The 21,276-nt window shown below is 40.9% G+C and overlaps 1 long non-coding RNA gene across 5 annotated transcripts; it reads right to left on the reverse strand.

The window, feature by feature from the left end:
• Positions 1–2,417: 2,417 nt before the first annotated feature.
• Positions 2,418–12,644, reverse strand: LOC113989570. Of its 5 annotated transcripts, XR_005565348.1 has the most exons (5): positions 12,425–12,644; positions 11,156–11,287; positions 5,070–5,926; positions 3,165–3,286; positions 2,418–2,934 (listed from the first exon to the last, which is right to left on the reverse strand). It is a non-coding gene; the product is annotated as an uncharacterized LOC113989570 (long non-coding RNA). The 5 variants fall into 5 exon arrangements; XR_005565345.1 differs by having other exon boundaries at positions 11,156–12,644; XR_005565346.1 differs by having other exon boundaries at positions 5,070–5,943; positions 11,156–12,644.
• Positions 12,645–21,276: the final 8,632 nt, after the last annotated feature.

The raw sequence follows: 21,276 nt of genomic DNA on the forward strand, positions 1-21,276 counted from the left end.
AAATAAATTCATGATTTGTTATTAGTTACAATTTCTCAAGGTACCAGTGGCACAGAAAAAGGAGCAGCAAATCACTGAGAGACAATCAGTACATGTAGCAGCTGGGAGAGAGGAGGTAAACTGAAATGGCAGGAATTTACTTTAGACTGCAATAAGCTTATGTTAGCTAACACATGGCAACTAATACACGATGAAATCCCAGTGCAGAAAGGCCATTTTTAGTTATCACATTTGTTAGCAGATCATGGTAAACAGTTGGCTCACCCTAATATGCACTTGTCTTCCCCAGCATTTTTTTCTCACACTAAGTGGCAAGGAACTCCCTTTTGCTCCTATTATATACAAGTCCTACGAGTGCTCAGACAGGAGAGGAGTAGATCTATGCCAATGTCAGCCACATGGATGAAAAATGATGGGTTTATTCCTTTCAGGAATCCAAGGAATGAGCTCAGAGGCTGCAGGTAGATTGCCTTGGTTGAGTTCACTGCACTTGGTGGCTTAGGACTGTCAGCCCTTGAAGTCTTGGTTCACCTTTAGCCTTTCAGTTTTGCACTGCACTTGTGCAGGAACATTCCCGGCTTGCCGGTTATTCCATAAGCCCTGCAGTGCCACCAAAACAAGTCCGTTTAGTGCAAATGTTATTGACATTTCCCTTTAATAATGACAGTGCAATAAGGAAAACTCAAGCCCATAGCAGCACTCCATCAGCTTAGAAAAGGGATAATAACATTAGGGCCATTTTCTGTGGAATCCAGGGTATAGAGTAAAGCAAAATATGGGACCTACCAAAGCCAACCACCTTCCCTCAAGAGTACAAGAAAGGATATTGTTTGGTGAATCTAGTCCTAAATACTGTCTGCTAGGGCAAAATAAGGAGAACTCGAGAGAAAAAGGACAATCTGATGATGGGCAAAAATATGATCAGGGGATAGTGCTCCACATGCAAACTTCACCCTGACCATCATGAGACGGGCAGAGACCGGGCTTTAGAGGCATCAGAGAAGCATTACGCCAAGACCACATTCACAGTAACATTTTAAAATCACTATCTCATGTGTCTGAAGACAGGAAACACACGGCATCTTTAATTTCTCTATTTTGTCCAAGTAATACCAAAGTCCAGATACTCCTGAACACCGTGATTACCAAAAATTGTTTCCCTTGATGTAATAGCAATGCTGAGAAGTGAATATTCAGTAAGATATAATCACACACAATTATCTGTCCCTAAACTTGAATTTAAGAGTCTGTAGAAAAAATTACATGAACTTTTTAAAGTTTGTATTCATAACATCTTCTTCTGCATTCTAAAGCCTCAGTGACCCTCACAGCCTGCAAACTTTCTGCCACTCCCTGCAAGAGTGGCCCTACAGATGAAAAAAAAATCCTTTAAATTAATATCTTACAGAAATGAATGGGTATATATTGGATCAGAATCTGCAGAAATAATTTAATGTAATTACTAACTAATCCATTTTGAAATCAAGGACAATTTAAAAATTAAGACACTAATATGAAATTAGAGTCACTTGAAGTTTGGGTGAAGGAAGTACACAGTAAAAAATGTAGTTACATATCATTCTTATCTTCTAAATGAAGATATTCGGTGAAGCACAGATGGGCTACTGTATTCCTAATCCTCTGACCCATAAGGATTGGCAGTGAGACAGTGTTCCCACTAATACATCTCCCACTCCTTACTTTTTCACGTGGCATTGAAATACTACATTTAGGAACTCGTTGACTCACTTAGGATGGCGGGTGCTGTACCAGAGAAAGGAAGCTGATTTCCTTTTCATATTATAAGCACACACAAAAGGGCTGGAAACTTAGGAATCAGCTCTTAGAAGAAGCACACGGAATAGAAAAACTCCTAAAATCTTAACTGCCAGAAAGTAATGGACCATTATACAGGAGAAGGGAAGCTCAAGTATACTGAGGGTCTGACTAAGGAGTGGGCACAGCACTGTCCAGGACAGCTATCCTTGACCATTCCCAAAACTGCCAAAATTGTGATGGAGGGCAGAGCTGCTCACAAACCAGGCACAGGATCTGCAACTTGACAATGTCTATAGAGGAGGGCTTCCAAGTAAATTCCCCCTTTGCTGAAAATTCTGGGCTGGAAACTGCAGATTTGGACACTAGAGCAGTGACCCCATCAGCCACCTGAAGTTACAGCATCCTGATGGGGTCATATGTCACTTAGCAATCACTTGAGAATCCCACTATAGAAAAAGGAATGGATTTGAATTCCCAGCTCTCAAGGTTACCCATCAGAACCTTCTTCCCATACAGTAAGCAAGAACTTTTAAAGGGAGCAGCTGCCACCAGCCAGTGAACCTGAAAGGGACAGAAATGTGGGTAAAGTGTCCCAGTGTAGCAATGCACTCTGACAGAGATCCACACAAGAGGCAGGATTAAAGCCAACACAAGAAGAGATGCTGTTTAATTAGGACCTTCACAGAGAAACATCTGGTGTAATTGGTTAAGGGGAAGTCTTCATTCAGGCAACATTTATTGGTATATAAACAATGTCCAATTGTAAACACTAATTAAACAGCAGGACTAAGGTAACAGAGTTTTGCCTGCCTGACTAGGACATAAGGTTTATAATCCATGCTGTTATGGGACAACAGCAAGAACAAATAATTGTGGATTCAATAAGTCAATTATGCCCTTCTTTTTGTAATAACATACTCCAGAGGTCAAGAGAATACTTTCAGTAACACAGGCAGTTTTCAATAGCGATTGAAGCTTGATAGCTATTCAGTATTTGTTAGGAAAGTGGCAGCAGCAGGACAAGCCTGATGGATATTCCCCCTATCTGGTGGTACGTTATTTGCCCATCAATGCGATGCTCCAGGCACTCTCATGTCCTTTGGTTTCACTGAACAAATTCTCTTGACTTTGAGCCATCTCCTCTATAGTAGATTCCTAGGAATTCATATCATTAACCATATATTATTTCAAAATGTTATTTTAAAGCAAGCTTACTTACAAGTAATAGTGATACTTATTTTATATATATTAGATATATATAGTTGAACTAATGCAAATTTAATGACAGGTACACACGCATCCATGTAGCTATAAATTCAATGACAAATCCGTCTTGCAGATCTTTTTCAGAAGATCCTTTTGCAATGGCTGCAGCCTGGCTTTACCTAACCCCTCCGGACTGCCTCCAGGTTCATCACAGGAAAGCCTCCACCTTCTGCAGCGTCTCCAGAATCATTTCTACTTGGCAGAACTATATCTGCCATTACAATCCCTTCAAAGACAGCCTCTGTAACAAAGAAAATTCCACTTTATTAACTTCCTTCTTGCTTATCTTCTTTGTACTGGTGGAATAACATACCTCTGCAAATTGGAAGGAAAATGAGAGGTTTGGAGGCCGGTCATGTAGAATCATGAGTATCTCAAGTTGGGAGGTACCCCTAAGGATCATGGAGTCCAACTCCCTGCTCCTTGCATGACTACCTGACACTAATCCATGTGACCAAGAGTGTCATCTGCTGTGATGAGAGAGGGATGTTTTCCCCTGAATGCCATTCTAGGCACTAACATCATCTGTGAGGATGAAGAAGCACCATTTGTCACATACAATGAACAACTAAAATAGAGACGCTCCCCAGAAGTTCTCTTCCAAACCAGTGACGCCCACAAGAGCTTTCTGTCTTTCATGTGAACACTCTGAAGACATTTTCTTTATTTAATAGCTTTCGTAACACAGTGTAGGCTACAGTGCATTTGCTGCACTTTGCAGATGTGGCCATCAAATGACCTGAATTCTGTGAGAAGACTGCAGGCCAAGCAGTGATAGACAAACGCACTGAAATCTTCAGCTGGTTTATAGCATTTTAAAGTGCACATCATTTTCTCACAAACTAAATACCCACAGCAAGTGGAAAAACCGACTTTAAAAACTTGTAATTTTTTTTTAAATTCATAGCCTCTAGCAATATATTTAAATGAGCGGTAGGTACAAAACTATACTCAAAACCTTAAATGTTTTCACAATAATTTTTACTTTTAATAATTTAATTTATTGCATTTTAGATTTGAAAGTAGCAAGGACAATTTCAAACAAAAACTTCAAAACCAAGATACAACCAAAGACTTTTTCAGGATGAAAGAACACATGTAAGGAGGATCAAGACCCTACAGTGAGATCAGCTATTAGCTAATTAAATATGTGACTAAAATTCATCATTTTAAATAGCAGCCGTATTGATGGTGAGCAATCTGGTAAGCAAACAAATGATGGTGGATTTTTTTTGTATCTTCAGAGAGAAACATTTATCTTAATAAGATTCACTATGCCATAATACACATGGAATAAGTCAATGTCTACTAATTAAAGGACATCGTCAACCTGATTTTCTAAACAGCTAATTAAAATACGTAGCATCTAATACAGCCCTTCTTGCAAAATATGCTGTTGAAAATATACACCCCTGTAAAAGTTACTTGTTTTTCTATTCCCTTGTGTTTGCCTTTTTAATTGGTTTTTCAAGAAAGGAGGATCTGCTGAGCTGAGGTTCTATTTCTGTATCAAGTTCCATTGATGAACACCCTGTACTTACGCAGGAGCCCAATGATTTGTAGGTCTAAAAGGCTGTACAAGAAAACAATGACACTAATCCTAAGGGTTTGCTGTTGTTGCTTTGGGATGACAAGATTTTCTGGGGGGATTTAGATGTTACTTGAAACGGTAAAATTTTCAAAAAGAAATGTCATTTTTATAGTGATGAGGAATCTTTAACCTCCCATTTTATAGATTACATTAGTTTCTCAGGATTATCAGGCTTCTCTCTGATTCTGTAAGTAGCTTTTTCAAGAGAAAGAAGTTGTTGTAGATCTGTCAGCAAGGCTCTGGGAGTAGGAGGATGTTTGGATTTCCGGCATATTGCAACGCAGTTCTTGGCCACCAGCAAAGCTATGTGTGTGAATCTCATTTTATATCCGTTGTTTGCAATACCACAGATTTTAAGAGACATTTGAAATAGTCTCCGTACTCCTAATCACAAATCATTCCCCAAGAGAAGCTGAGAAGGCAAAATACATACCTTACAGGCCTCATGGCATGGCAGACTGTGGATGAAATGATGCTGTCATGGAAATAAAATAAAATCAGTCGTGTCTTGAACAATTAAGTCTGTATTCAAAGTTCTTAGCTCAAATCAGTTTATTATTTGATGTTTTTCTTTCCGGATTCTGACTGAACAGTATCTTCTATTACATACTTTTTCCATTAAAACATTATTAGCCAGCTAATCTTACTAGTCAATTTTTTATTCTATTTTAAAATGTGTATTTTTGCAGTGCAAAAATCTGAGACAGTAGATCACAAATTCTGTGACTGCTAATTATTTTCAAATCTGGAAGTATACAGAGCTCATCTTCAATTTGAAGTTGCATTATTTTTTTTCTCTAAAGATCACCCGAGTCACCACTCCCACCATTTCCCCTTCTTTTCTATCCTCGACCAGCACAAAGAAAACATCATTTTCCCAGCCAAGGCATATGCAACATCCTTCAGAATGCGTCAGAGCAGATCCTTCATCAGCCAGAGGAATCACTGTGTTAACAATATGAAGTCCTTCTTGCCCCAGGCAGCACAGAACAAGCTCGGGTTTATCTCACATTTTTAATTGTCCAGCAAAGAGGTGATTTTGTCAACACATCTTTTCCTTTCACGCACCTGTGCCCTTCTGTAGGCAAGCACCCAACTCCTCCCAAATTGTCATGAAAGCTCAGTGACCCACCAGAGGCTTCTGCAAGCTCTGCCTGGGACAATGACCTGAAACCAATCCCCTCCCTTGCAAATAATTCCAGAATGAAATGTACCTGAGAGCTGCATTGACAATGACTTGGGAGGGCAAAATACATTTTAGTCTTCTACAATCCTCTGTATTCTGCAGTGCTAACAGGAGTTAAAACCTGGTTTAGTCATTAAAGTAATCAGATATGAATCAAAGAAACCTCAGGAGATGCTGTTGTTGAAAAAGCAGATATTATTTTCACACAAACAAGCATTTTCCTCATCCTAACTTCATCTTAATGGGTATATATCTTTAATAAACAAACCCATTATTTTGAATTGTATCAAGAAATTTTCATCTGTAATACTCCTCAAACAAAAAAATACTAAAATGCTAAAAGCATTTTGTTTTTTTAATACACATCTAGCATGTTTATTGCCATAATGCAATACTGAAAATGCCAAAAAAGTGAATCAGTGATCTATAATTTTAAAATGCCAGTGATTTCCCAGCTGTCACTGATCTTGGAAAATTTCCCCAGTAGCATGTGGAAATCAATAACTGTTTACAGACTTTTTAGTTCCAGTTGTAGGGAGTGTATCACTATGGACTATGTCAAATCTCTTAGCTGTGAAGTGAAAGGCTGATTTCACACTTCAATCTCCCCAAAAGCCCATAATGCTAAAGAAAGGCAAGAATGATGATCCATGGAACCACTGCTTGTCCTCTGGGACAATAACGGAGCAAGTCTGCAGGAGCCATGCCTGCAGAAGAAAGAAAGGCGATGAGAAGCAGTATCCAGCATGGATTCTCCAAGGTTTGCCACACTTGAGCAAGTCTAACAACCTTCTGAGATGAAATGGCAAGACATGCAGACAAAGGCAGAGCCGTAGATGTTGCCTACCTTGACTTCAGGAGGGCTTTCAGCACAGTCTCCCACAGCACACTTGTATCCAAACTGGAATGTTATAGTGTGGATGGGCAGACTGCTGAAAGGGTGAAAATCTACCTTGACAGGCCCAAGGGGTTAAAGAGTCACACTGCATCTGACAGCAGTTACCAGTGGCGTCCCTTGAAAGTTCACCCTTAGACCTACACCAAGGAATATCTTTATTAGTAGCCTGGAGAACACAGAGAACATCTTTTTTTATTCCCCTTTATTCTTTGGAGATATTTAAGCACTGGAACACATTGCTCAGAGAGGTTGGGGAATCTCCATCCTTGCAGGTTTTCAAAACTTCATTGCATCAAGCCCTAAACCAACTGATGTGATTTCGGTGTTGACCCTGATGTAAGCAGGAGTTTGCACTAGAAAATCTCCTAAGGTCCCTTCCAGTTGAATTGATTCCATGAGTCCCAGTAAGAGTCTTTTCAAAGTCAGACTTTGCCATCCATCCTATCCATAGGGTTGTCCCTATACAGGGGTAGTTCTGGGCTGATATAGAAAATAAGTAAATTAACAAGTCCTTCTTATCCTTGTAGCTCAGCAGCAGGTTTAAGATCAATATCTTGTGCATGCTGATCCCAAATTCCATGGCAACCTTAATGTATCCCATTACCAGAAAATACCCTTCACTCACTATTTTTCTCTCCTTGTACACATACTTATATGAAAGGGGATAAAGAATCTGGTTCACAGAACCTTTCTCCTCTGAATCCAGATGATTTTCTATTTGATATTTTTTCAAAAAAGGTACTGAAAAAGAATTTTATTTTTTTATGTCTCCTTAAAGCTTATTTATCAACGTTTTTAGTTATGGCAGATCAATTTTTTTCTATGCTCATCCATTCTCAGTCTTTTACTTTGTCTAATTTTTCATCAGCTGAATCTTTTCCTTGCATAACAGAAATATGAGCTACGGTTTCACAGACATTGCTGTGTCCACAACTCTGAACATCAGTTGGGTAAGATGCAAATTGGTAACAAGGCATAGTGTATCCCAACATTGTAAAGAAATTGAATTTTGAACTGTTCTCCTGAAAAACAAAATTTAATTACATTATTTAGTGAAGTCAGACATACTGGAACTAGTGTCCCTTCCCACCTTAGGTTTCATCTCCTCATGGTTACACTCACACTGTAAACTCCCTGGTTGGCAAATAAGACATTGCAGGCAATCCTCAAAATGAACAATAACACTGCAGCGTAGTCATTTGTTACAGGACTGCACATTGTAAATGTGACAGTATTTAGCAAATAGTAGAATTGTATACTGGAAATGAACCATATATTTTCCCTCTAATTTCTTTAGTAAGAGTGGTTAAACACATTAAATTGTGCAGTTTCACATCCAAGGTCTTATTTTCAGCATTATGAAAGACTGAAAGTATTTAAACCTTCTCTGTGTGTATCATGAAGATAAAATCCAAACTGTAAGGAAAACTTACAAACATACAAAATTTATGGCCACTGGAATTCTCCAAATTTGTGCAATTAAAGCAGCACAAAAAGCAGCATAAAATGGAATTTCTAAGATATTATAAATATACAAAATGATTAAGCAACTACAGCATGCATTGGTGGCTTTGCCACGAACTGAAGCCAAAGACCAACTTCTTTTAATCCCATGAGAAATCCAACACTGTTCCTGAGGTGCAGTACTGTGTATATCAACAGAGGAAGCAGTTTAAACCTATTCAAACCTGAAAAACATCTTAAAAGTCCAGAAAGGTAATAGACAAACAACGTATTCTTCTTCATCGTTGTTTTTACTCCTGGCTGTGCAAATTAGAAGTAGAAAGTTGGGATAGTAGTGAAAGACTCACCAAAATACATTTCAAAAAGAAAAAATATTTAAATTGGTATAAAAAAAATCAATAATGTTATACTGAGAGTGGAAGGCAGAGTGAATATGAAGTCATGTGGCTCTGAGGCCTGATCTTTTAAGCTGCTCCTAATTAAATGCAGCTTTCTCTTACTGGATGTTAAGAGCTTTCCAGGTTACTGCCCATATTAAATGAAAATTAGATACTTATGTGTATGAATGTTGCAAAGTTGACTGAAAAGAGATAATGTGTGAAGACTGTGTCAAAAAATAATATTGCTGATTCATTCTAATGTGCTCAGACATTGCTGAACTCGGATCGCCCATCAGTACCTCATAGTATGGGTCGTAATCCTCAGCAGATAAACGCTTAATCCAAGATAAATCGTAATAAATCCAAATGAGATTAGGCCTTAACCAAAATATCCACCGAGTGGTGCTGGATAAAAAAACCTGTTTGAGTGACTGTGATACATCAGTGGGAGTCACTGACTGAATTCTGTAGAACTGCAGAGAAAGTGCAATAATAGTTAAAAGCAAAGCAGCACTGCACTGATCAGCACCACTCGGGGGCTGGTGTTGAGTGTTCACCAGCCTCCCTTCTTAACAATATTCTTCTGATCTGTGAGGCTTCATGGTTTACATCAGTGTTCTGTCAAAGTCACCTACTTTCTGAAACAAATGTTTTATTTATCCCCCTCCTTCCCACTCCTACTATTCTGAATCCGAATAAAACCTGCAGGAGCCTTAAGGCTAAATCATTCAGCAGGATCCACTGGCATTTTCATCCCCTCTGTGTTCGGTACCTTATGATATCAGGATGACACGTTAAGTATTTACAGTAAAGGACATCTTTTCATAGTATCTTAAAAAATCAAAAAGCCACATTCACTAAATTCGCAGTGTTGTGACTGACTAAATGCATTATGGTTAGAGCTGGACAACAATATAAGAAAAACTGCTGCTAAAATCTCAGATTGCTATGAAAGTCTAGACTCTTTACCTGGAAGAAATTTCACCCACCTTTACTTATGACACAAATATAACCTCTCAACCTGCCAGCTGTAAACAAAAAGCTGCTGCCTTGAAGCAGAAACATTTCAGCTACATTTTAATGGTTTTTCTTTCTGTAATAATAAAACCTACAAGAAATTCTATTCTAAAAAAATTGTGTTGCCTTACATTCAACAATTTAGAGAAAAAAATCACTACAAGAAATCACTGCTTAATAAATTGTAACCTGAATTAAATTACAGTTTGTGAATGAAGCTGCCCATGTAAGTGTGAGTTCCATTAGCATTACTGAGCATACTTGGAGTCGTGATCCAGGGACAGTGGCTTCATGGGAGTTTTTGACTGTGGGAAGAATTAAAGTTTGTATCTGATGTCCTGAAAGCCTTTGATGTGTTTATAGCTTTTATAGGTCACTTGAAAAGATAAGCTTTGTAATGGCTTTCTACACTTACCCTGGAAAAGCACTTACACACTCTTTCCATTGCTTAAAATACAGAACTATTTACTTCTGACAACATTTGCTATTTGTTCTAAACACCGTGGTGTGCATTACCCAGGTATTGATTCAAAATGCATCTTCTGAATGGGCAATTTCATCAGCGAGCTCTGACAGCACAGCGAAGCCACCAGATGTTGTCACCGTCTGACTTTAGCTGGTCCCGCTGTTTCATCATCAGGCAATGAGAGCACAGCCCTGCCTTAGGTGTTTATGGGTTTAGCAGCGACCTGGGAAAGCCTCTTCTCACTGGCAACTCCCCCTCCATTCAGCCCGGGTTTCCAAACTGCAGCAGATCGGATTGTTGGTTGTTGGGATTAGACAAAGAAACGGGGCGGAGTGTGGGAGGAGCAACTTGAGTGAGATGCTCAGGTAGAGACAGACGCACACAAACCACCACAGGTGATTTGCAGTGCATGTGTACAATGAGCACTCACATCCTCTGAGTTGAGACTTCACATCACTTTCACTGCCTACAACATAGGACTTGTTTATCTGACGGAGAAATGTAAGTTCTTATTTTAGAAGGAGTTTTTGTTGTTGGTTCTGCCATGTGACTAAGAAATGAAGTAACACGAAAATGAACTAAATCTTTTACTTTGTGTAGTACATCTCTAAATTGTGCATTAGCAGCAATGAGTTGTAAGAAACATTCACAGTTCCTCATATTTGAGCAGGTCTACCTAGAATTCTCTTTTCAGAATAACTATATTGGGCTTTACACTTCTCAAGGGTACAGAAGACTTTCTTATAACTATTTTTAGTTATATTTTTAAAGAGCAGTTAGGAATATCATCTGAAACTTGTATCATCAAGCAAATGCCACAGAGTGATCAGTGCAGACCTTTCGCTATGTCTGTGGAGAAATATTTGCACTGTAACCAAATCCAGTAGGAACTATAAAATGGTAGATGCGAGTTTTTGAAGTATTAAGTAGAATTTTTATTTTTTTCCCCCCAAAGACCTTAAAAATCTAGGCAAATAACTAAAATATTGAATACTGCAGACTTGGTATGCAGCAAATAAAAAAAGCTATGTAAGAGATGTCATTTTCTTTAGGTACAGAACTCAAAGTGAACTGCTTTTAGAAAAGCTGTTGTCTAACGGAGTGATACCTTATCATTTAATGGACCGATGCCCTTTTCCTGACTGTTGTTTGCAGCTGGACTCCTCAGTTTTTTAAGAATATCAATACCTCTTCAAAAGAAAGTTGTGGAGGCTTTAAGTCAGGAAGGATTTCCATCATTCTGTCAAAATAAACAGAAGGGAAAGACCCAGTGCACCTACAAGTACAGCAACACTACTTTGGGTTGGAGAGAAGTATTGAGACCAGTATGCTGTTTAGAGCCAGATGATTTTTAATGGAAGAATAAGAGTGCACTGAGAAAGTCAAATTTGTTTACAGGGGAAAAAAAAGAATCTTACTTTTGCTTTGTCTGGATTTCTGACAATGACATTTCATATCTCCTCTTGTTAGAATAATTTATGTATTTTAGGGGATGCCTGCACAGAGCAGATGACGGGTCCCTTCCCTATGTGATAGTGTGTCTCTAAAACAAGAGGATTTGGACCAAACTAATAGACAGATGAAGCCAAACAAACAAATTGCTGCTATGCTAATTTCTGAAACAGATGGCTCTGATCCAGCATTTGCTGGGAAATGCAATTCCTTGTCAATCTAACACAGAATCATGTATGTCTCTCTGTCATCCTGTATGTATACCATATAGGAAAAAATCTGGCTCAGGATACTCCACCCACAGCTAAATTTATACACAAAGAACTGAAAATCAAAGTGCATAAACAAGTACAAATTCTGCCATCCGTACTGGAAGCAGAGATTGGACCTTGTTTTGAAGTTCCAGGTACAGATCTTCAAAAGGCCTGAGTTGTTCAGTCTTTCCTCACTTTGTGTTAGAAATACCCTTGAAATTAATGCAAGTTGTATACATGGCTTGCAGCACTAGAGCAAACCAGGCAGGCCATCCTATAAACTTCTAATTTTCTAGACTCAAGGTATTTTATTTAAATGCTTGAATGTTTGTTACTTTCAACCAAGCTCCCTGAAAAAAAAAAGTCAGTAAAAATGTAAATAATTTTGCACCCATGTTCCTGGCCAAACCACAGCTGAGCTCTGGTCTAACTGAGCTCCCTTGGTGTCTGTCTTCACTGTTGGTGCATCTGCAGCCAAATTTAGCCTAATGCTAAGAATGACCTACACAGCAAGGAAACAAACTGTTTGAAAAAATATAGGACAAAGCTTATGTCTAAGGGAAAGCTTCCCACAACGTTCTATTTGTGGCACACGATCATACATTTGTGTCACATCATCTTATCCTTTCCTTGAGCACCGACTGAAAAAAAAAAGAGGCTTTTTAACCTACTCAAAATCCTCCTTCGTACATCTTTACGGGAGAGGGTCACGGACAAAGGGAAGCACCTCCCAGTTTCCGTTCCAAGCATCCGGAGGCACCTGTGAGGGAGCGCAGCTGTGGGGACCCCCTGGGTACGTTACCGAGCTGCTCCCCCGACCCACACAGGTGCCCTCTCCCGCACCCCGCGAACCCCGCACAGATGTTGCCGGCCCCATTGGCCATAAGAACCCTCCCGGACCCACCTCCCGCAGCCACTCGAGCTCCAAGATGGCGGCAGTGCCGCCTCACGCCGCCCCGTAAGCGCCGCGCGGGAGACCCCGTAGCCGCCGCCGTCGCCGCCACGTGCTCGCCGCGCGCGGGCTCGTTCCTCGTGGCGCCCCCCCGGCGGAGGATGCGCGAGCGGGACGCGGTGAGGAACCGACACCCCCCGGAGCGGGGCCGGGCCCGGGGGGGGCACGGGGGGGGCACGGCCGCGGGCAGAGCGGCGGGCGGGCGGCGCGGGTGCCTTCTTCCGCGTTCCGCCTCTTCCCCGTCGGTCAGCGCTGCCGCGGCGCGGAGGTGAAGGTGGCGGGGTGGGGGAAGACACACGCGCACACACACCCGCGCGTCCCCTGCTTCGGGCGGAGAATCCGCGCTCGGGGCGTCGAGCGCCGCCGGGAGCGGGAGCCGGTGCCCGGCGGGAGCGGGGCCGCGCGCGGAGCGGTTCGGGTGATGCGTTCCTTTTTTCCTTTTTTTTTTTTTTAATAAGAAAAAAGTGCTTTTGCATGGTGGTTCCTAAACTAGCGTTTTTAGACGGAAAATGTGTCCACCGGAGCTTTGCGGGGTGGTGGCGGCCGGGGGCGTATCGCGCGTGCGAGACCCGGGCGGGACCGGCGAGATCCGCCGGGGCCGAGACCCTGCGGGTGCCTTGTCCTCCTTTCCCTACCTGTGCCCCTGCCAGGGCATGTCCTCCTTTCCCTACCTGTGCCCCTGCCAGGGCATGTCCTCCTTTCCCTACCTGTGCCCCTGCCAGGGCATCTCCTCCTTTCCCTACCTGTGCCCCTGCCAGGGCATCTCCTCCTTTCCCTACCTGTGCCCCTGCCAGGGCATCTCCTCCTTTCCCTACCTGTGCCCCTGCCAGGGCATCTCCCCCTTTCCCTACCTGTGCCCCTGCCAGGGCATCTACAGCTTCCAGGCTCAACCCAGTTTACAGTGATTAGCACAGTTAAGGTGTTTTTAATTAAAGTCTTTACCCATGACTTGTGTAGTTTTAATTGCCTAATACTTAACTCTGGAAGTTGGTGCTGGTTTTGTGCTGGTAGCTTTTTTTTCCTGCAGCGGACTGATGGTGTGAGGTGTTCCCACATATAAAAAGGTTAGCTTGGATGTAGTTGAGACTTCTGTTCCTTTATTATTCCATATAAAAAACTCTATTTCCAAAGTAAGTTCTGTCAGTGAACACGTGTGTTAATAAGTTTTCCTAAATGTTTTCCTTGAGTTCTTTTCAAGTGTGATGGCAGGCCTTGAATAAAGCTGACACTGGTTGTGGAGGCCTTAAGACAGTAAGGCTGCCTTTGGTGATAAATCATCTTTTAAATTTCACCAAAGCAAGAGTAAGACATAATCGTGTATTATTACTTTTTCAATTTGTTTATTCGTTCTTAAGCAGGTCTCCCACTGACTTGTTTGGAAGGCCATTGTACACAATGGCACCCTCAGTGCCATTTAAGACTTTTATTGTCTCTCTGTATTAATAGAAAGCCACTTACTACTACTTAACAGGTACGTTTGAGGCTTATTTTTGTGCCAACACTTGGCCTTCTCTTGTAAAAAGGGCCAGGGAGAGCACTTGAGAATTGTTTTAATAAAAACAAAGCAGTAGTTCCCCCCTTTTTAAAATTAAAAGTTCCAGAACAATTTTGGAAACTTTAAACATGAAAGTTCTAGTGGTTGAGAAGCAGAACCTGCAACACGTTCGAAGCAAAAATGAAATTGATAGTCTAATTTTACTATCCACACTGAGTGACATCTGAAATAGTAAGGAAGCCTAAATGATGAAAAGTAAATTAGATTTTTAAATTAGGTAATGTTTGAAGATGTTAGAGTATTACTACATTTATTTCCTTGTTAATATTCTGAGATGTTTTAGGAAAAAGTAAGGAAAGATAAATCATACCAAAATAATTTAAATGACACTTAAAAAAAATCAATTACAATGTGAGGCTTATTGCTATGCAGAAGAAGAAGCCTTTGCACAGAAATAAGCCTTTTACTTAATTCCACCTATCGAACAGAAAAATACAGACTAGGGAGAAAGTGCTCGTCTACCTTTGGCAATAGAGGAGCCTGGGAATAGTCTGAGGAAATGGAGATTCCGATCTATGAGATACCTGGCACAGGCATGTATGTTTTTATCTCAATTTTAAAGGGGGTTTGAAACTTTTTTTAGCCATGTAGAGGAAGGACTCTTTATTTTTGTCTCAGTGCAAAGAAGGAAACGCCTCAAACTTAAAAGTTTAGTGACTTCCAAGGAAGATGTGTGCTATGGTGTTAGTAAAGACAAGGTTGCTTTACTAGTTCAGAATGCCCTGGTTTTGTGGAGAGGGAAAAAGGGGACACCCTACAGCCATAATAGTCTGAAAGCTACGGTTAGGACAGCAGTTGCCTGGAACTTTAAATGTGGAGTGAGGGAAGATATTGTGGTGAGCAGCCAGCTCTTCCTGGGTACTTCAAGGGTTACTTTGGGCTGATGTGTAGTGGTGCGCCAGAGCAGAACTTTAAGAAGCCATCGATTTCTGTTAGATGTAAGAGTATTTTAAAAAGTAGAATTCTGCTTCCATGTTGCTGCAGAAACAACTTTCTGGAAGGTGGATCCTGCTCAGTCTGATAAGCAGAAAGAGTTAACATGTATCTCAATAGAGTGGTGGGTATAGTGCCAACACTGTAGGGGAGAGGTAGAAGTCGTTAATTGCAAATCATTTTGGTGTTTGCATTCTGGGATTGTGGATGGGAATTCCCTTTTTTACCCATTTTTATTTTGCCTAGGTGTACTTGGGATTTTTACAGCTGGGAGTCAGCAACTTTTTATTAATTTTCTAGAAATAGATATGTAGCAAATAACTTCTTAAATAACTCCAGATTGTGTCAGCATTTTTCTTTACTTGTTTCTATCAGCATTAACTAAGTGTTACTGTTCAAATCAGCATGGTAACAGTTTTGAAGAATGGCAAAAGTAATGAGAATGGATGTATTTTCATGAAAGGGTGGTATATAAGAGGAAAGAAGTAAAACCTTAATATTGCCAGTTAGATTCCTATTATCTGTAACGGTTTTTTGGCCTTAAGGGAAGTTGATACCTAACAGTAAAATCTGTGTGAAGCAGCATCATGTTCATATGCTGGTCTGGCTGCCTGGATAAAAGAAAAACATGTGGAGTGTAGCATTATTGATGTGGCAATTGTATCAGGATTCATTTGTGGTAACTGTGGATTTTTTCTGGATGAATAGGGGGAGTAGAATAATTATAATTCTGGCCCTGCAAGAATTATACTGACCTAGGCAGAAAAGAGTGTGTCTCAAAACTAATGACAAAATATGCCAGACATACAAAGTGTAATCTCTAGGGTATTTTCTTCACTTTTGCTTAGTTTTTAAAGAAATTGGATGGAAAAATCCTGCATTCGAACAACAGAGGAGTGCAGACAAGATGCAGAATTAAAGAGCAAGCTGAAAAATCATGACTAAACTCAATAACAGTGACAAAATAATTGTGGTCACTTCTAATTAGCCTGTTTATTTCACGGTACCAATTCAGATTTTTCTAAGAAAGTATATACGCTGGTGTTTTTTTAATTAGCTCTCCTTGATTTTTCTTACATATCTTAATTAAAAGTTTGGTTGTAGTTGTTAATTATGATGTACTTGTTTAGCCTTTTGTTTAGTCTTTGTTCTGTTTATGAATGCTGCCTTCGAACAGCATTGCTCTTACTCAAACATCTTGCATGATAGTTTTCCTTGGGGGTTACAGAAATGATAATCAGCCTTATGCTTGCTCTGTTTCCAGGTGCCAGTAAGAGACTCTTTGGAAACCATAGCTCAACAAACAGACATTTCGTGTTCTACTGTGACCTAGTCCAGTTTGTCAGGGATTGAATTTGAGAGTATTAAATTGCTTATCACTGGCCCAGTCTGCTAGGGAGATTTTCATGTTCCTGGTTTGGTTGGACTTCAACTTCTTGGTTTCAGGGAGTTTTTTTCGGGTTTTTTCTCTTATGTGAAAAGGGGGTTATGGCAGAGAATCCAAAGGTGTGTTGTACTTCTTGCAGTCTTTTATATTTGGTCAGGTTTTTTTCTCCCCAAACTGTTTGCAGCAAGTATAGCATAGGGGCACGGAAAACTCTTAACCTCTTGCAAAAAGAAATAACATGTCAAATATTACAGTATATTACTGGATTCAGAAAGCAATTGACTTGTGAACCAGGCTTGGTGAACCATTTTATTCACAATGTCTTTTCATTACTTATTCAGATAATTGATGCAGTGTTTGAAGTCCCTGAAGTGCACAGAAGCATCTGCATTTTCATTGACATAGTAAACTATTTCTAAAAAAAAAGTACTTCAGTATCCCCACAATAGAGAAAATATGCAGCCTTTGTTTCCATAATGATTTAAAGTTAATGCATGGGAGATTGCATTTGGGATTTCCATAAATTAAGGGTTGTTCTCACCTTTCAACAGTTGGGTTTTTAGTACTGAAAAACAAGTGTGGTTTCTGTGTGGGTTTTGTGTAACTTCAGTAAAAATAAGTATTCTAGTGCTTCCCCCACGATTATAAAAACTAATAATAATAAATGGTGGTATTTGTAAAACTGCTGATACTTCTGCAGTCTAAGAATACATTGAACAGATGCCTCCTGTTGCCCTCCACTTCAGTGTGTTTACTAGTGCTTCGTGCAGCCTAGGTCATATTCTTGTTTTCTGTGTTTCTAAGTGCTCCTATAGCCTCTTCCCTCTGAATGCAGTCAGCTGCTCCCTGATTTGGTTTACATGCTCTTAGTGTCTCCCTCGGGTTCTCTCCATTCACCCGTCTTTCACAACAGGCTCTGCAAGCTTTGTTAATCAGCTCATCCATTTGCATTAGAAGGTGGGGTTTTTTCCAGCACAAGAAAAATTGTTTTCACCCCTCACTGCTTGCTGTCATTCCTTAGTTTGGAGCTTTCTAGTTTATTATCAAATTTATCACTTGCTGTTCTTGGAGATAGAGCTACACTTTTCTGTTGTTTTTTTTTTTTTTTTTGTATGCGTGTCCATCGATGTTATCTGGCCCCTTGCCTGCCTTTATAAAAAAAAAAAGCTTACTTTTTCTTCTTGATTGATTTCTTCCACTTGGCTCCTTTCATTTTCTTCACTGACTAGTAGTTTTGTCACTTCTGGGATTTCATGCACTATTTCCAACACAGTTGACTTTATTTGAACCATTGTCCTCCATACTTCCATGCAATGTATAGCTAAAGAGTCTTTGTACAGTTAAAGTCTTTGCACCTTTCTTGCTGTTAGTTTGTCTTCCCTTGTTTTTTAGGTCTTTTTCAGTTAGGCACCGTGGTTTGCTGTAAGGTAAATATCTGTGTGCCAATGGTTTCTTATGGGTAGTACATACACTGGGTTTCCCGACCCTCCCAACAAGCATGTTCACTGCATATCCTTTTGTATTTAATTTCTCTTATAAATGCATAGTTCCAGATTGCTTTTCATGAGTGTTTTTATAGCTGAATTGATGCCTTTTGACGTCCTTGCCAGTTTCTTTAGTTGCAGTAGCCCATGTAAAGCCTCCTTTTGCCAAGCTGTTGCTTATTGCTTATGCAGAACTCTAGGTTCTCTAAGGTACCTGAATGTTGTTTAATAGAAATACTTTTACTGGAGGAGCTTTCTAGGTCAGAAGAGAGGCCTGACACCCCTGGGGCAAAGAAAGCTTGCCCATCTCCTCTGTACATTCCCACGAAAATTTCAAAACCTCATCTTCATGGAAGGATTTGCCCACCAGATGCAGGATCCTAACGCCTATGCTCTGCTCTAGACCTGTCTGTAGGTTATAGATTTATCTCATCTCCTTGTGCCTGCCACTTTATGGAAATAGTAATACCCACAAAATCTGCTTTGTCTTGCCAAGAAGTGTGTGAGGAGCTGCTGGTGGCTGCATGTGGGTTCTCTGGGTTTGCAGAAGGGTGGCTGCTGCCCTGCTAAGGGACATGTGCAAACAGGGTTTGTTGCTTCAGTTCAAGTTGAGCTGTAGAGCTGTATTGAGCACCTGTGGCTTTGCCAGAGAGGTTTATTACTGGTTCTGTATCCGAGATTATGAAGTGTCATTTGCAGAAGTCAAGATATTAATATGATATGATACAAACCTTGTCTGATACTCACTCCTGTTTCCAGGTCTGTCACTTGCCAACAATTTTAATTTTTGCTCCTCGTTCAAGTAGCTGTGGTTTTGAATAACTTTGTTTGGTTTTGTTTCTGTTTTCCTGAGAGAAGTCCTTATGCTCTCCTGCTTGTCTGTTGGTCATGTATTCCCTGATTAACAGCTTTCTAACCCACTGGCAAGTCTTGAATGGATGGCAGAAAGGTGGAAATATCAAAGATGCTAAACTACTACAGGCTTTGCAAAATCAAACATCTGAAAAAAAACCTTTAATTGATCCCTTCCCTTAGATGGAAGGGAATTGCACAGCAGCAAAACTGAATGCTGAAACCTTAGAAAGAAGTGTTGTTTCCACAGGACAAGGTTCCCACTAGCAGCCTTGATGTGTGGGAGATTATTTCTCCCATGCCATGATGAGAAGAGATAAAGCACTTTGTATACACTTACTGGCATTCTGGGTAGCATTTCAAAATCCAGACAATTTACTTTCAGTTGAATTGAGATGCCTTTTGCCTGTTGGTGTTTGCAATACCAGCCTTTCTGTTAATGTACTTGTTGCTGAATTTCACTGCTCTAAAGAAAACATCAGCTTTAATTATGTCTTAGAAGAGTCATTGAAATCCCTCTCAGAGTTTCCTCTCACTCGGGGCTCCACACTGTGGTTTGTACTTGGCTCACTGGAGCTCTTCTCGGGCTCTCATGTAAGCAGAGAGCACGCAATAGCATTGGGTCTGCTCTCTGCATCTGTACTTTGACGTGGCAGCAGTCAGAGTAAATTAATAAACACAATGGATGAATGCAGTTAAGGAATCAAAGATGAAAAGAGATTGATAGAGAAGAAAAAAATGGCACTTCCTGAAGTAAATAGCACATTAAGCAGATTGGTTTGGATGGTTTGTTTTGCTTTTTTTCCATCCTGAGAAGGGAGCATGTTTGTTGGCCAGAAAAGCAGGTTTTGGAAGAATGGTGTGCCTAGAAAGAGAGGCCTAATCCTGAACGTGCTTAAAGATGTCTTGGACATGACTGCACGGTTCACTCAGTGCTGGGATGTATCCTTACTGTCTTGTAGTCCGTCCGACCTGCCTGAATCTGTTGTGTAGGTTGCTCCTGTAGCAGTCAGCTAAGGGATCTTAGGGACCTGCATAGGGCCTGTGTGCAGGTAGGAGGAACGTCCAGGAATGTGCCCCAGGCAGTGTTGCAGCCTGTCTTAGCATGTGTGCTACAGAGGATGGAATAACAAGTAACAAATAGAGTATATTTGCAATGTAATTCCATGTCATGCTGGGCACTTTCGAGTCCATCAAATAATTTACACTGGCTGTGTTGGGAGGTTTTATTCTTTCACATGATCTGTGAAGCCCCTCATTCCCCAGTAAGTCAGAGTCCTGTGATATCTAAACAGGACTTACCATATCTTAACAGGACATCCAGATTTCCCACTTCACCAGTGGGACCTTAGGAGGAAGAGAAGTTGCCACTTCACATTTGCCACAGCTGGCAAAGTGACTGGAGAGGTGAGAAACTTCCTTTCCAGCCCAGCTATCTTCCTCTGGCAGCAGTGAAGACAGAAACTAATGCCAAATTTCCCTCCTCTTGTCCTCTGCTGGTATGTGGGGGAAGATATTAAGGTCAGCCCCAGGCTCCGTGTGCTGTGACAGCGTAGGTTGTTCCCTTTACACAGATGGTCTGGCTAATGAGTACATTGCTGAGCAGAGTTCTGAATCAGGGTTATTAACACCCAGAACTAACTACCCTTTATGGAACCACGTAGTTAAATCATCTGTAATACTGGGATGCTCCATGTGGTACAGAGACACACTTTCTGGATTTGTGTGCCTCTCAGTGCATCTAACCAGTCTTGCACTACAAATGTTTGACTGACAAAAATCCCAGCCCTATACTTGAGAGATGCATTGCTGGAGATTACAGCTGGAGCTCTGCACCCCGTTGTCTTTCTCCATTCACTTTCTTAGAAACTCAAAGGCCGCAGTTTTCCTCTCTGTGCCCCAGCCCTGAGCTTAAATGGAGCACCTGGACCAGGGTGGGGGTGGAGGCTGCAGGTGGGGCCCATCAGGACACTCAGCCCTGGGAGCACACCTGGCAGTGGCCGGGGCTTCCTCCTTGCTTGACTCCATGAATCTCATGCTGCTCCTTGCAGGTCACTCTACTGGAAACCTGTTTGAAATTTTGCCAGGTTGTGTTGCTTTTTGTAGTGTTTAACAACACGTTTGGGATCCTCTTGTGGTATGGGAATGTCATCGGCTGATGTGCTTTTTTTTCCTCCTTCCTGTTAGACCTGTCAGCTCTGATGCTCAGCAGTTGCCCTTTCACAGAATGGTGAGGCTGAGCTCGTGGACAGGATGGGAAAATGCTGAGGAAGAAATCTGGTACACCACAGCATCTGGCCTGTTCATCTTAATCTGAATCTTACAAAAGTAGTCTCTTGTGTAGGAATTGAGTTGGTTGG

Source organism: Pipra filicauda, unplaced genomic scaffold, assembly GCF_003945595.2.
Source record: "Pipra filicauda isolate LSUMZ 115617 unplaced genomic scaffold, ASM394559v2 scaffold461_size746293_pilon, whole genome shotgun sequence".
Taxonomy (NCBI): domain Eukaryota; kingdom Metazoa; phylum Chordata; class Aves; order Passeriformes; family Pipridae; genus Pipra; species Pipra filicauda.